This window comes from Bombus fervidus, chromosome 10 (genome assembly GCF_041682495.2).
Source record: "Bombus fervidus isolate BK054 chromosome 10, iyBomFerv1, whole genome shotgun sequence".
In the NCBI taxonomy this organism is placed as follows: Eukaryota; Metazoa; Arthropoda; class Insecta; order Hymenoptera; family Apidae; genus Bombus; species Bombus fervidus.
In genome coordinates, this window is record NC_091526.1 from 3,446,003 (window position 1) to 3,460,413 (window position 14,411).

Below are 14,411 nucleotides of genomic sequence, written 5' to 3' on the forward strand. Positions count from 1 at the left end.
AGTATAATTTGTATCCGGGCGGATACAAGCAGCGTAAGATCAAAATAAAGTGCAACATTCCATACATCAATTGATGCGTCGAAAATTATTTCACGCTAATGTTGCCGGCCGCCTAGTGGTGGCCAATATTGCTCTGACCCAATCTATAACCTATTGATTTTTCTTTTTTATTTATACATTATGAAAAATGGTTATTGCTCCCATTAATAGGTTAAGTTGAGTTATATAAAAATGTGACCATCCACCCCAGAACGAAGTGTAATCATAACCTAAATTTAATTACATTTTTTTGCGAATATCTTGAAAACTAAGGTCTAACGACAATTATATGTATAAGATAAAGTTATTCAAAGTGTTAATTTCGATAACATATTTCAAGGACACTACAATCGGTAAGGGCGTCCCTATTTTCAATAATTATCTAAAATTTGAAATCTATCCAAAAAATGTAAGAGCTACAAGATATTTATTGCAAACATACATTTACAATTAGTAAAAAATTATGATACAGCATGAGTAGTATGGTTTTGAATATGCAATTTATGGTAAATATAGTCTCACCAAATATTGTGCCTTATTAATAGATTGAATAATTAATTGTTTAAATGTTTTGGTAATCTTTGTGAAGTGTAATGATCTTCTAATAAATACCCTTTTCAGATCCGCTTCAAATTTTCTCAATATAATCACATATTACCAATATAATCAGAATCAGATACTTCCCTATTGTTACAGTGCTAATGAGATTCCAAAATGATTTCTATAATTTATTTCAGTTTCTTCACTATGAGTTCTGTATAACACTGTCACAATCTTTTTTTTTCCTAACTATTTCTTTTTTCATTTAGAACATACAATCTTATGAAGAATTGAGATGTTTCATGTGATAAGATTTCAAATAGTAGAATTTTTTGTCTGCAATTTGTGATAGATTTTTTGTACCATAATAAAATGATAACTTTCTTTTATTTACGTTGTTTTAATAATATCGCTGTTATGCAACCTCCATGCATCATTTCAAGGCTTGGACTCTAATGGGTTAAAGATCCAATTTTTGTTGATTACATAAAAAATAAGTGGTCATCAGAGTACAAAGTTCTGGAAGTACCTATTTTCTCCTATTTTTATAACACAGCGTGAGTTTCAACCGAATGACAGGAGCAAAGAAAGAACGCAGAAAGCGTTTCGGTGAGTATAAGACAATATAGATATTTGTATCATTGCAGAGTAGACTTGCGCATTGGCTGGCATTCTGTTTAGTTTCTTCGCCGATCTAATACACCTAGTTCCGTCAGTCACGTGGAGAATACTCGCGGCTTTGGTTCATTTCTCTTGTTCTTTCATTTCTTTCGCCTCGTTTAGTTTGCATTGTTTCCTATTATGTTTAACGACAAGTGATATCGATTGATTCAAGAAAGGCAGAAATTGCGATACCTGACAACCAGCAGAATTTCACACAAGTAAGAGAAAATTCAAATTGAAGGACTCATAACAAAAATGACAAATTTCATGAGCTTCTATACACGTAGTAGAATGTTACGACGCAATTAAATTGATAATTAAGAGCTAATATAAAGCAACAATGAATTGATGGTAGTATTGTCAAACTTTGTAGAAGTATTTTCTTTAGCAAACTTTATATCTTCAGATTCATTAATTTCTAGACTATAACTCAGCTTAAACATTTTCTTGTGAATGATAAGAGGACTTGAATATGATGATATGAATGATATGAATATCATGATTTAAAAATAGTAAACATATAAAGTAGCATATAGAGTATATACTAAAGTATCCTATCATTGTTATTAATTTTATATAATATACTTAATAAAAGACTTTGTATGAGCTGCTATATACCAAATTGCTGTAGTACGTATCATAAATATTGGAAGTTTGTGTACTTATCTTCTTCATTAAACATAAACATAAACACGTTTCACAATTTATCGACTTGTTTGTAGAATATCAATTTGAAAAGTGAGTTATCTAAAATTAAATGCACTTACTTTGCACTTTCCATTAACGATTGAGAATTATGTGTGGATAACAGAGAACCGCACTCGTAAAAAGAACGAGAGATAAAACGGATTCTATATGTATCTATCTATATCTATTCCTGAAAACATTCCTACTTTTCTAAGTAATAGTAAGAATTTTATTTTCGCGGCCCTCTCGGATATCGTAATCTTGAGGAATGCTGCATTTACTTAACGTAGGTTTTGTTATAACTATGTCCAAGTTACTAGAGGAGAAAAAAACATCAATACGGAGATTTTCATACGTAAATACTATCTCCGACAAAAAGTTTTCAACCATATGCAACAGTTTAAGTTAACTAAAGGTGTTATAGTTTTAGAGTATATAAAATGTTATGATATAAATATAAATAATATGTGGAATTTAAATCAGTCTGATATGAAATAAACTTAAAAAGAGAGAATTTTCCAATAGAAAATAGTAAACAAATAGAAAGTTATTAGGAAAATGTAACTATTTGACCGTTAGAAGTTCTGTGAATATTTATTTATGTTGTATAAATAAGTATAAAACTTATGAGTGTTCATTTTGATGATTTCTCTAATTGCCATTCGTGGCTCATTCGTCGCCAAGTGTTCAATTAATGTAACTGGACATATTCAAGTAACTTTTTCTGCCACAAACGAAAATTTTGTTATAAAATTTCTATTTGTATCACATATTTTCAAAAAGTTTACATATATGTATGTATCTTCGCATGTGTCAGATTATTCTCTTCCTTAATTATTTCTTGAGAAGTTAAAAAATCGACAAAATTGGGATTATATTTCTCCTATGTGATTTTCATATGTATTCATATAATATTTATTAAATATATAAATGTGTGGAAAAATGTGTTATATGAAGTATTATTTCTGAATGAATTTCTATATTTTACTAAAATCTGATTATATTTATTCGATTACATATACACGCATTGTTACTATGAACAAAATACGTATAATATATCGTGTTTGTGCTTTCTGAAATTAGTGGATCGAGTTACGTTTCACTTCGATACACTCCATTCTGTTTTCAGAATTTCTACGTATTGTGTGCACTTAACAAACAAAGATAGTTAGTTAGATGAGATTGTTGGCCATTGAAAGTATGAGAATCGTAGAATTTAATGGATCAACGTTGGTATATGAGATAGTGCTGAGAGAGATAAGGCTTATGAACGGATATATAATATTGAAAACTTACAGTGACTTATGAAAGTACATTTGAACACTTCTGATCAATAAGTGTGATATATTATGTGATCTCGGTGGCTTACAACACTGCAATTAGTAAATTCTGTGTGCAACAAATAGTTCTTGACGGTTTCTTTATAATGTAGAAAAATCACATTTGTATCTACTTCAGCAATATGTCAAAAATAGTAACTTTGCTATATGTAATGTAGAGATATTTTCGAGAAACATCATGTCTCTTTCTCATTCTATGTTGCTAAGAAGAAGCACTGTACGGTTTGCAACCAATTTTATAATAGCATTAATAAGGAAAAATATAATGCAAAATTTATTTAATTATTTAATTATAAGGCATTTATTTAATTTCTTAAAATTGTTTTTATGTTGCAAGCGCTACAAGTGGACATACGATAATTGGGCAAGAAACCATCGATATTATGTGTCGAATACGAAATATTTTGAAATTTTACCAACACTGTAGTGAGATAGGACATTCATAAATATATTGATAAAATTTAGAATGAATTTAAAAATGTACATAAAAGTTATGAGATACATATATATTGCGAAGATCATGAAACTATTGCAGTAATCAATTATTTATTCCCACTATCTTCAACATTAGTTGTACATTTCATAACTATTCATTGGAAAGTAAGCGTATACGAATTTGTTTGCCCAGTGCGCAATAGAACTGAATGGTGTTCCTATTTCCTATTCCTTTTTTAATATTACTGATACTAATATATATACAATGTAGTAACAGTATATATATACGTATGCCTACTTCTGTTTTATTATTTTGAGTTTTCGATACCGTTAAATAATAGTCTCCCTCTAGCGTGCTAACGTAAATCGATATTTGTTACTTGGCTAACGTACATGATAGGTATGTAAGTGCAAGTATGATTTATGGCATCCATATTGTGTATCTTATAAGTTTTTGATAAACTGGAAACGATTGAATTCATCGCAATTGTAAATATCAATGTTTTAAATAAATGTATCACGATTTAATATAACTAAGTGTGAAATGTGCAAATCTAAAAAGAAAAACAAATTGAAAGAATTACTGAGAATGATAAATGTCATACTTTATTGATTATGAAAAACATTATTTATGAAAACAGATGAACATCTAATTTCCTTTCAAGACAGGGCCATGCAAAAATAACTCTCTCATACTTCTTGAAAAAAAGGTCACTTCGTTATACGTATAATACAAAAATAGTTGTGGATCATCTCATCTTACACTGCAACAATTTTTTATACAAATCATAATTCCACTTAATATTAATTCTACTTCTGTAAAATATAACTTAAAAAAGTTTCAAAAAACGTTAGTGCTGTTTAAACTTTTAATGCAAATCAATATTTTCTGTGAATTATAACATGATTTCAAGTGAGCCTTTAAAAACTTACTATAGTAACCGTTGCAACTATATGGTAAACAATCGATTAAAAATAAAACTATCTTTAACCAATTTGTTTTTTACTCGAAACCAAATTTCATGTTAATTTCAAAATTCAGTATTTGTTTTTTATATTAGTTTTTTATATTACATATTTTTAACGTTAATATTTTCCAATATTCAAGTGCATAATAGAACAGCAATTATAATTAAACTTACTTTAAGAAAATTTTCCATCATTAGTTCAATTCTTCATTATTAAATACAGGTACCGTTGTGACATTAGCTATCCCTTTAGCCAAAAAATATTTGTATTGTTTATATAAACATGAGTAAATATTCTAAAGACGGGAGAAATAAATGTGTAACTTAGTACCTTATAATTTCGATATCAATGAATATAAAGATATGTAAAGTAACAAAATAGTGTTACAAGCTTTAACAATTCTGTTATAAATACGCTCAATCTTGTATGCAGGTTATAAAAAGACAATTTAATTGCTTCATAACATTTTACTATATGTATAGTGGTTCACGAAAATATCCGCACAATTAGTATAGAAAATTTTGACGCATATATCATTTTTATACGAAACACTCTGAAATTTCAATACAGTTGTAATGGGATGGAGTTATTATGATTATCTTAATGAATCTTAAAATGTATATACAGTGACTACAAAAGGTATTAACAGATACTCTTATTTCACAATGATGCGTCTTTTTAGCAGGTTTTGTTGTATATATATATCTCCGTTTTCATATTGAAAAATTTTTGTAATGATATGAAAATACTGCTAAATAATGCGGAATTTGATGTAACATTTCCATATTAACTTAATTAATTAGGTTCAAGTATATCAAATAAATACAGTGGTGTATAATACTATTTGTAACCATTACCAAAACTACAAGACATTTATTGCATAAATATTATAAAATTAGGTACTACAAAATATGAATAGTGGTTTAAATATATAATTAAACGTACAGTTAGTACCAAAGATGGTTCCATTAAATATTGTAATTCACTAGTATAATGAATAATACAAAGGTTAATGAATTATAAGGTTTCGAGTTATTAAGGCTGACCTGATTAACTAAAAAATATAATTTTTATACTGTAATTCCTCCACAACATCCACTTTCGTATAAATGATTATAGCAGAGCGTTCTAAATGCGCTAATTAACTAGGCGAAATATTCTAACTTCATAAAAAGAGTAGTATTTAATAAACTCATGAATATTGATCATGCTGAAAATTTATTCGCATTTTGAAATTTGTATCTATGTAATGAATGTACAAGTAAGTTTTAAGACATACTCATACTTCAAGGGATGAATCTATACATTAAAATGAGTAAAAAACGTCATATAAACTACGTTTTATATACCTTAATTTTCGAGATGTAGATGATTAAAGAAAATGTTCGAAGCTTTTTCCTTGCTTTCTTTTTCTGTAAGAAAAGATTCAGTAGATTCGCCCTATAAAGTATGGATCATGTATGTATGTATGTATGTATCATAAGATTGACCTTGTATAAAAAGCACAAAACAATTGAAAATTATATTAATGAAATGAACGTGGTTCAGAATAATGGTGGCGCATCTTCCATTATTGATTTTTCGAGAAAAATAAACTCTTGTAAAATTTTTAATATTGACGAATATTTAAAGCAATATCATCTCTTTAAATACGATAAAATTACATATGCAGATACTTTATTATTATACTGATATTTTAAAATTGTCTTGAACATGTATGTGGTATGGTTTTATTCTTAACATGATTGGAGATATATCGCTATCATTTTGAGTGACATAAATATAACTATTATTTCATTGAATAAAAAAAACGTCTATCATAACAACGATGTCATTTTTATGCAATATACAAACTATGTTAAGTAAGCGTAACTTCCTTTCCCACGTATAAAGCATGATCTAGTATTTTATAAATATCCTAAAGTATGAACATTATCAAGCACGTTATTCCCTTACCATTTTCTCTTCTTTCATTATCCATAATGGTTTCCCTGGTCAGTCTTCAACGCTTCCAAGAATATATATAAGTACATCGCGTGCAACCAGTTAATCGAAATATTCGTTATAAAAATTTAGCTACAATCAATCGAGGGTAATACTATTAGTATCGTTTCGGCTATCGTTCTTTTAAGTAAGTTTGAAGTGGATACAAACTACAACAATGTAAATATTCTTATTTTAAAATATAATTGCATGTGTGCACGACATTCACTTAATGCGCAACACTTGTCACCTGCAAATTAATATTGGGTGATTGATTCAAAGAAATGGATTACCCTTGAAACGATGATCTATCCATAAAGAAAGTTTGCGGAATGCGCTAAACTATGCCGCGAAGCTTTGAAAAACTCGAGGCTCGACCGTTGGGCTAAAGAAACAGAAAAACGAAAACGAATTTGATTTTCCTCCGAAAATGATAAAATATGTGCACTCTTCGAAAGGCGTAACGATTCTGCCTTACTCGGCCCGATCAACAGTTCGGTACGACTCAGGTGGAAGTCCGAAAATATGTACATTGATTGGTTGGTGCACTTTCGTGTGCCCGAGGTATGGGTAGCCCTTGATGGGAAGCTCATAACGAGAACCGGGTAAGTGATACCTAGATGAGCCTTCAAACGATTAGATAAGAATCGTAGAAATTCCTCCGAGGTGTCCTCGACCGTTCAAACCGATATAATTAAATTACGTTCTAAAAGTAATCGCGTTTATGGCACGATTGGATATTCAGAATACGATGGACAATGAAAATTAAAAACATTGTTACCATTGCCGAAAGGAACCAAAAGTACTAATATCCCGACTTAAAACTAGCCTGGTAATTATTTAGAAAGCGTTTCTTCTTCTATCGTTCCTTATTAAAATTCTTACGTTTTTGTTCTTTCAGAGGGAACTAAATTGTCAAATGTAATTTACAATATTTACATAGAAGTAGGCAAAGTAGTTTATTGGCGTAAATTTGTCCAGTATGTAGACCTTTATTCCATAAGAAAAATGTCAGTGTCAGTTGCGTTAATGTAGTTAATTAAACATCATGGAATTCGTACAGATTTAATGCGTAGTCAAAGAAGGAGGTCACTCGATTATTTTCTTCATAATCTCCTGGGTTGATGAGATGTATAAAGTTCCCTAGCTGTCATGTTTGGATGATTTTCCAATCTCATTTTGTAATGACTGTATCGTTTTATGCCTTCCGAAACCGATTTTATGTGTTGGTTCTTGCGAATTTCATCCTTGTGGATATGCCATGAGGTACTAACTACTATATTATATTATATTATATATATTATTGCATCAGCGGCAATATGGAATTCCAGAGCCAATGCAAATCGCGGCGGAATAGGAAGAAGACGATCGGTTCTCAGCGGTATCGATTACATATTGAAGGACAGAGAGAGTCCTGATAGTGAACGGTCGTGCTCTATCCTTGTGTTATAAAATCCTTGTTATCCTTGTATAAATGACTTGTGATTAACTGTACCTACGAATTTACTAAGTGTAAAATACTTGTGAATAAACCAGTTATACTATAATCATGTAAAAATACAATATATTCTTATATATATTTTCAAGTATTAATCCAGTAATAATCAAAATATACCATATATTATATATAATATAATTTATTTCGATCATTGTTTACAAATTTCTATTTTTATAGTATGGCTCTTGCTTCTGTTACACATGTGTATGGTAAAAATAGAACCAAACACTTTTCAAGCTATGTCCTTATTTAAAATACTGCAGAATGGAACCCTCCACCAGAAATGTATTGTTTTATTTTCGACTTATTGCATAGTTATCGCATACTTATTGCATAGTTAGATCTTACAGTTACAAAATGCGAATGTAAACAAAACGCCGCCGCTTAAATTTTCTGGTCGATGGTCTAACTCGTAGCAAATAACAATAACTGAAAAATCTAATTGTCTGCTGGACTTGGGATGCTTTAAGATTGACGATGAGTTCGTGCAAAGAAAATAAATGGAATTTTTCTTCAGTTAATACCAAGAAAAACAATAAATAAACAAAGAGTGAACAAAGTTATTGATGCAATACAACTAACGATACGAACAACACAATTACAATTACTTTATGGGGAACGCTTTCAATTATTCGAGCGCAAATTACTATCTCGCAAATAGCTTATTTCGTATGAATGTTTTACAACACAAGACTATTCCCGATCGAATTTTAATAAGGGTTGCTTCGCTTGATCAGCAATCACCGAAGCCACAGTAATTTCAAACGTGTGGGGCTATTACCGAACTCATAACTGCTCTTTTCTTCGTAACAGACTATCCTGCCTGCACGAGAGATAACACGCGTGTGCTGGGATACTTCTCGTTGAAGTTAGATCATATTGATTAAGCCTTGTGAGAATCGACCTTGTGCGAAGATTAAAGAAAGTTCTAAAAAAACCTTTAACTTTAAGGGGCATATACCCTTTATATATGTAAGATCGTAAATCTCGGGATAATTCAGATGATCGATTCTGAAATCTGAAAATCGAGTTTTATTGTGAAAGTATTTAAATAAAATACAAAAATAAACAACAATTGATATCCATCTATAACAATAAATAACAATAGATTACATAAACGAGGAATAACAAGTTCTGTACAATGTTTATCTGAAAATCGAGAATCGATTTTCAACGTCCTGAGCTACCGATCTTTCTCCGTCAATCTTCAATATTTTAAATAATTATTCTGTGATCTTGTCTATCTCTTATGTTGCTCTCTGTCCGTCCGTTTGGGAAATGAGTGTCTCTCAAAAATGGTTGTCCGTAAAACAAAAGAGGGTCGCTCTGTCCGTGAAACAAAAAAAGTCGTGCTATCCCTAGAACAAAAAGTCCCTATCCCACGTGAACTCTAGGGAGTTTACATATATATATATGTCGGGTTGGGGTTAACACTTGGGTTTGGGGCGTGTAAAGAATCTGCGCCAGGGTCGCTCATCGTCGGTGTACAATCGATGATATCTTTTATTGTCACAAATACAAGATAAACTACCGGTCTCAATACTCGAACGATAATGACAATGATCGTGGAGTCGGTATAGCGAATCCACGGCCCACGGGATAACTGATCTACATTACTTCAAAGTCTAAGTCGAACTCAACTTACTCCTCGTCATACACGGATCGCTTGATTAACTCTTTGCTAAGACGTAGATTATTCACTGATCGTACAAACACACTAGGTATCTAACTAATGCGACTGTAAGAAAAAGAATGACTTTCCGTCGCAACGACGCTGCAGAGGAAAACTATGGTGGGATGTGCCAAAGGGCACGAGGTCATCGGATTCCACCAACATAGAAATTAACCAATTAACAGCAACGTCCATTTCCCTCACCTTCTGAGCGGAGGCTTTCCTCGACGAATCCGATGATCTTGTGCCCTTAGGCACACCCCATCATAGTTTTCCTCTGCAGCGTCATCGTGACGGAATGTCATTCCCTTTCTTGCAGTCTCATTAGCCAATTATCTAGTGTCTGTACGATCGGTGAATAATCCACGTTTCAATAAAGAGTTAGTCAAGTAATTCTTGTATCGCGAGAAGCAAGTCGAGTCCGACTTAGACTTTGGAGCAAAGTACATCTGTTATCCCGTTGACCGCGGATTCGTTATCGAACCTAAGGTCATTGTCATTAATGTCTAATTACCGTGGCCACTTGCCAATCTTGTAACATCCATACTTGTGTTAATAAACGTTACCTCGATTGTGTGACAACGATGAATAATTCCGGTGAAGATTCATTACACGCCCCTAACCCTGATCTTAACGATAACCCGACACATAATTCTTCTTATATAACGACGTAACGTTACTTTGTAACGATACTTCGTTAGCGTCCATGCTGTTGCACTGCAACTAGCTGTTGCTCGGAGTGTTCATATTGAGTCTTGATAATGTTACAGGAATATATAAATATGTGGCAAGTGCTTCGTGCAATTATGCTCTGGCATAAAGTGACACGTATAAAGCGTGGCTATGAAATATGAAAATATATGATGCTATTTAAAAAATACAAAATGATACTTTTTTATGAAAAAATATTATTTTCGAAAGTTTATTTTACGTCAATAAATTCTCCATTCGATAGGACTCAACTTTTTTACAGAATTGTTTTTATTAACTAACTACACTATTCCACAAAATTAAGAGATCACTAACGTTTGAACGAAAAATCATCGATTTTTGAATTAGTATAACTTCGTGAAAAAAGGGCGCATATCAGTCTAGCTCGGCCTCTTTTAAAGACTGAATTGAATTTTTTTAAAGATCCTTTTATATTATAAAACAGAGTGGAAAACTGAAATTAGTTTTTTCTTTCCTGCGTGTCTTTTAAACATGCTGCTACAGAAAATTAATTACATCAAATTTGTGTCTCACTTGAAACCATGCAATTTTTACTCGAAACATTTTTCATTAAAATCAGTACTTGCCCAATAATTGAAGTGGTTCCAGTTACGTGTCCCCTCCCCATCGCTGACAGCGGATATGAAACCGAAGTTGCTTGCGGAGATCATTCGCACATTGTTCCCGCCACAAGATGACTGCCCAGTACAACCACGAACTTCCTGCACTTGGACAGTGGGGTGAAGGGAAAAACTATGAGTTGTGAAGGACGAGATGTTGGATGCGGCGAAAAGGATGGCCTCTCGCGAAGTGGCGCCGGGTCCGGACGGAGTCTCGGGACAGGTATGGATGGAGACGATGGGGGTCATGGCCCCCAGACTACGACACCTATTTACACGGTGTCTGAGGGGGGGAGACTACCCCCGGATATGGTGGACGGCGAAGTTGGTCCTTCTTCGGAAGGAGGGTCTGACATGAGGAAGAAATTAATATTTCTGGTGCAGTTAACCATGTTCACATAATGGAATAAGCAATTATTTGAACAGAATATCAACATAAATAACTGTTGAAGTGATCGATACTTCTGAGAAAACTCTACATCTGGTCTTCGGCTTTCACAAGGCGCCGATGTCGTCGATAGCGCATAGACAAAAGAATGCGTCGACGACAGACGATAAGCGGCATACGTGCGACGTCTTTTTTCGGCGTTCCTTTAGTCATAGGGTAACACTGCTAGCGTGCGGATCTGGACCAGCTTACATATATATTCCTACTTGTATTTACGCTTCTATATTAAATTATATTTTCTACCTTACAATCTATCCACACGTTTCTTTGTTCACACATCTAATAACCTCAACAATAACAAATAAAATAATTCTAAATAATAAAAGGATATGATTCGGAAAAAAATCATTTTCTCATTAAAATAACCTAATGCATACAATTATGTAATGCATACAATAATTATTTTAAAATATCATCTAGACAAAGAAGATGATATTATTATCATTATTTCGTTATCATCATTTAAAGAACATTTCCAAAACTGTTATCTATACAAATTATTTAAGTTAGTTTATTTATGATACTACATTCGATAATTTGAAAAAAGTATTCTAAAGTTCTTCTCTAAAGTTTTATCTTTCAAACAATATCACGTCGTAAATAGACAATTAGGAAAATTATAAATGAAATATATTTTTGAGATATTTTCTTTGTTTCCTTATTACTTTCCTTATTAAGGCAGATGGTATTATTGTATACATAATAATTTGAATAAAATGAGCTAAAGTCAAATATACATACATAAATTTCTGTTTTGTAAAATGAGAGAGTATTATTTAAATGAAAACAGTAGATTAATTATTTAGTTTATTTTTATATAACTGTCTAAAAGCTAGATAATGCAGTGATTTTTTTTTGTATTTTAGAAGCGCTTTCATCCAATATGATGCCGAATTTCAGGTGATAAACCGATAAAATAATAAATACTACGTTCTATTGTTTACACGACGTGATTCCATTTGATGTGATTCCATGTGATTCGGTATGATTTCAACCTTTATGATAGCTCATGTAAGAATTTAATCTTGCTTTTTAAAGAAATTTCGATCTTAATTAATTAAATAATTAAAACACCGTTGTACATAGAAATATTCTGATATAATATATCTCGAAATGATACTTTTTAAATTATACTTCGATCAAAAATTTGTTATATTTCAAGATATTTAGATAGGAAATGGTACTACATTCGGTTACAATAATTTTTTTATATTTTGACATTCGAATATTATAGAACATATTAAACAAAGATGGGAGATATATAAACAATTTAATTTTTCGACAAAAATACACATCAAATAAAGAAGCAGATACATTCGCTTTTTATAATGAATTATTAGTAGTATACTAATACAGTAGTACTATACATTAGTAATGAACGCGAGATTTCTTATTGCGTGTATTTATTTATCTACCGCTCTGTTTTGTATTAGATAGTTATAGATGAGATATTACAGACATTGTGATATCGCGTCGTGTCGTGAAAAGTATTTATCAAAATCATTTTACGAGGAAAATAATAATTTAGGAGAAAGCAATTTTTACAAGCAGATTTGTAGAATAGAAGTATGTCATATAAATAAATTTTTATTCTTGTACATTATTTTCTTCTGGTCTATACATTATTATAAAATTTGGTTTACTATATTTTTCTGAAAAAGAGAATGTTATGTTCTAGAAAGTAAAAATATGATTCATCACCCTTCAGGATTTAGAGGAGGATTTGTTTATTTCATATCTTACTAAAGGAAGGCATTTTATTAGAAAAATACCAGTAACAGATAATAATAAGCATCCTTCGAGAAGATGCTGTTTGTTCCGACAGAGAGAAGGCACAAAAAGGACCGTATTTCTATGCTTATACTATTATTTTGAAGCGTACCACAAGAAAGAAATATATATCTACATAATAGTAAAATATATTCTACACTATAAATAATCATACTGATATTATTTATACGCTTAAAAGATCGATTATGTCCATATTTACGATTTTTTAGTTCGAAATCAACTATAACTTTGACAATCTGTGGAAGTAAAGCACACATAAATAATAAAACTTGCGATGATTGGCATTGATTTAAGAAGTTATTTTTGTTTTATTTATTCTTTCCCATTCTAATAAAATACATTCTTTAAGTTAATCTACACTATTGAATTGCCTGTTTTTATCATAAACAGCTGTAGTAAGATCGCCCCAACAGTTTTTTATTACATTTATGTCAGGGGAATGTGTTGGCTATTTCAAAACTGGTAGGTTATTTCTTTTAAAATATATTTTTATCATTATATTTCCCTGGGAATTCTTGTTACATCTGTTTCAATTTGTGTCTTAATTAAATCTAAATATTTTTTACTGTTTATCCGGGATAAAACTCATGTTTGTTCTTCCATGAAAGCCAATACATTATGATAATAATAATTCTACCTGTAGCGTTGTCAGGTCCAACCAAGTTAAACTTCATCAGTAAGCAATCTGTAAATAATCCTTTTTTCCATTTCTTTTCCCGATGCATATATTCTTCCTCAAACTGCAATCATATTTTTATATGCCTGTGTTAGAACAGCCTTTTGCAATTTCTTCCGCTGCAAATGTTTACACTGTTCCTAGACATGTTGGGCATTTCTGATGTTCGTTTTCATCCTAACAGCCTTAGCAATCTGCCGTCTTGCTATCTATGCTTTTGTCAGGTCGGAGACACAAGAAATCACGAAACCGAAAGATCGCAGGTGATCTCCTCGCGTCGCAGTTCGAACGTTTCATGAATAAGGTGAAGAAGTTGAACTTTGTATATGATAATAGGAT

General features: G+C 31.4%; 1 protein-coding gene across 1 annotated transcript in view; it reads left to right on the forward strand.

Annotated features, from left to right (window-relative positions):
- The first annotated feature begins 1,278 nt into the window (after positions 1 to 1,278).
- Positions 1,279 to 14,411, forward strand: part of LOC139991306 (uncharacterized) — a 67,808-nt gene continuing 54,675 nt past the window's right edge. The window contains exon 1 of the mRNA XM_072011266.1: positions 1,279 to 1,460. The gene's annotated coding sequence lies outside the window, so the exon portion shown is untranslated. The remainder of the gene's footprint in view (positions 1,461 to 14,411) is intronic.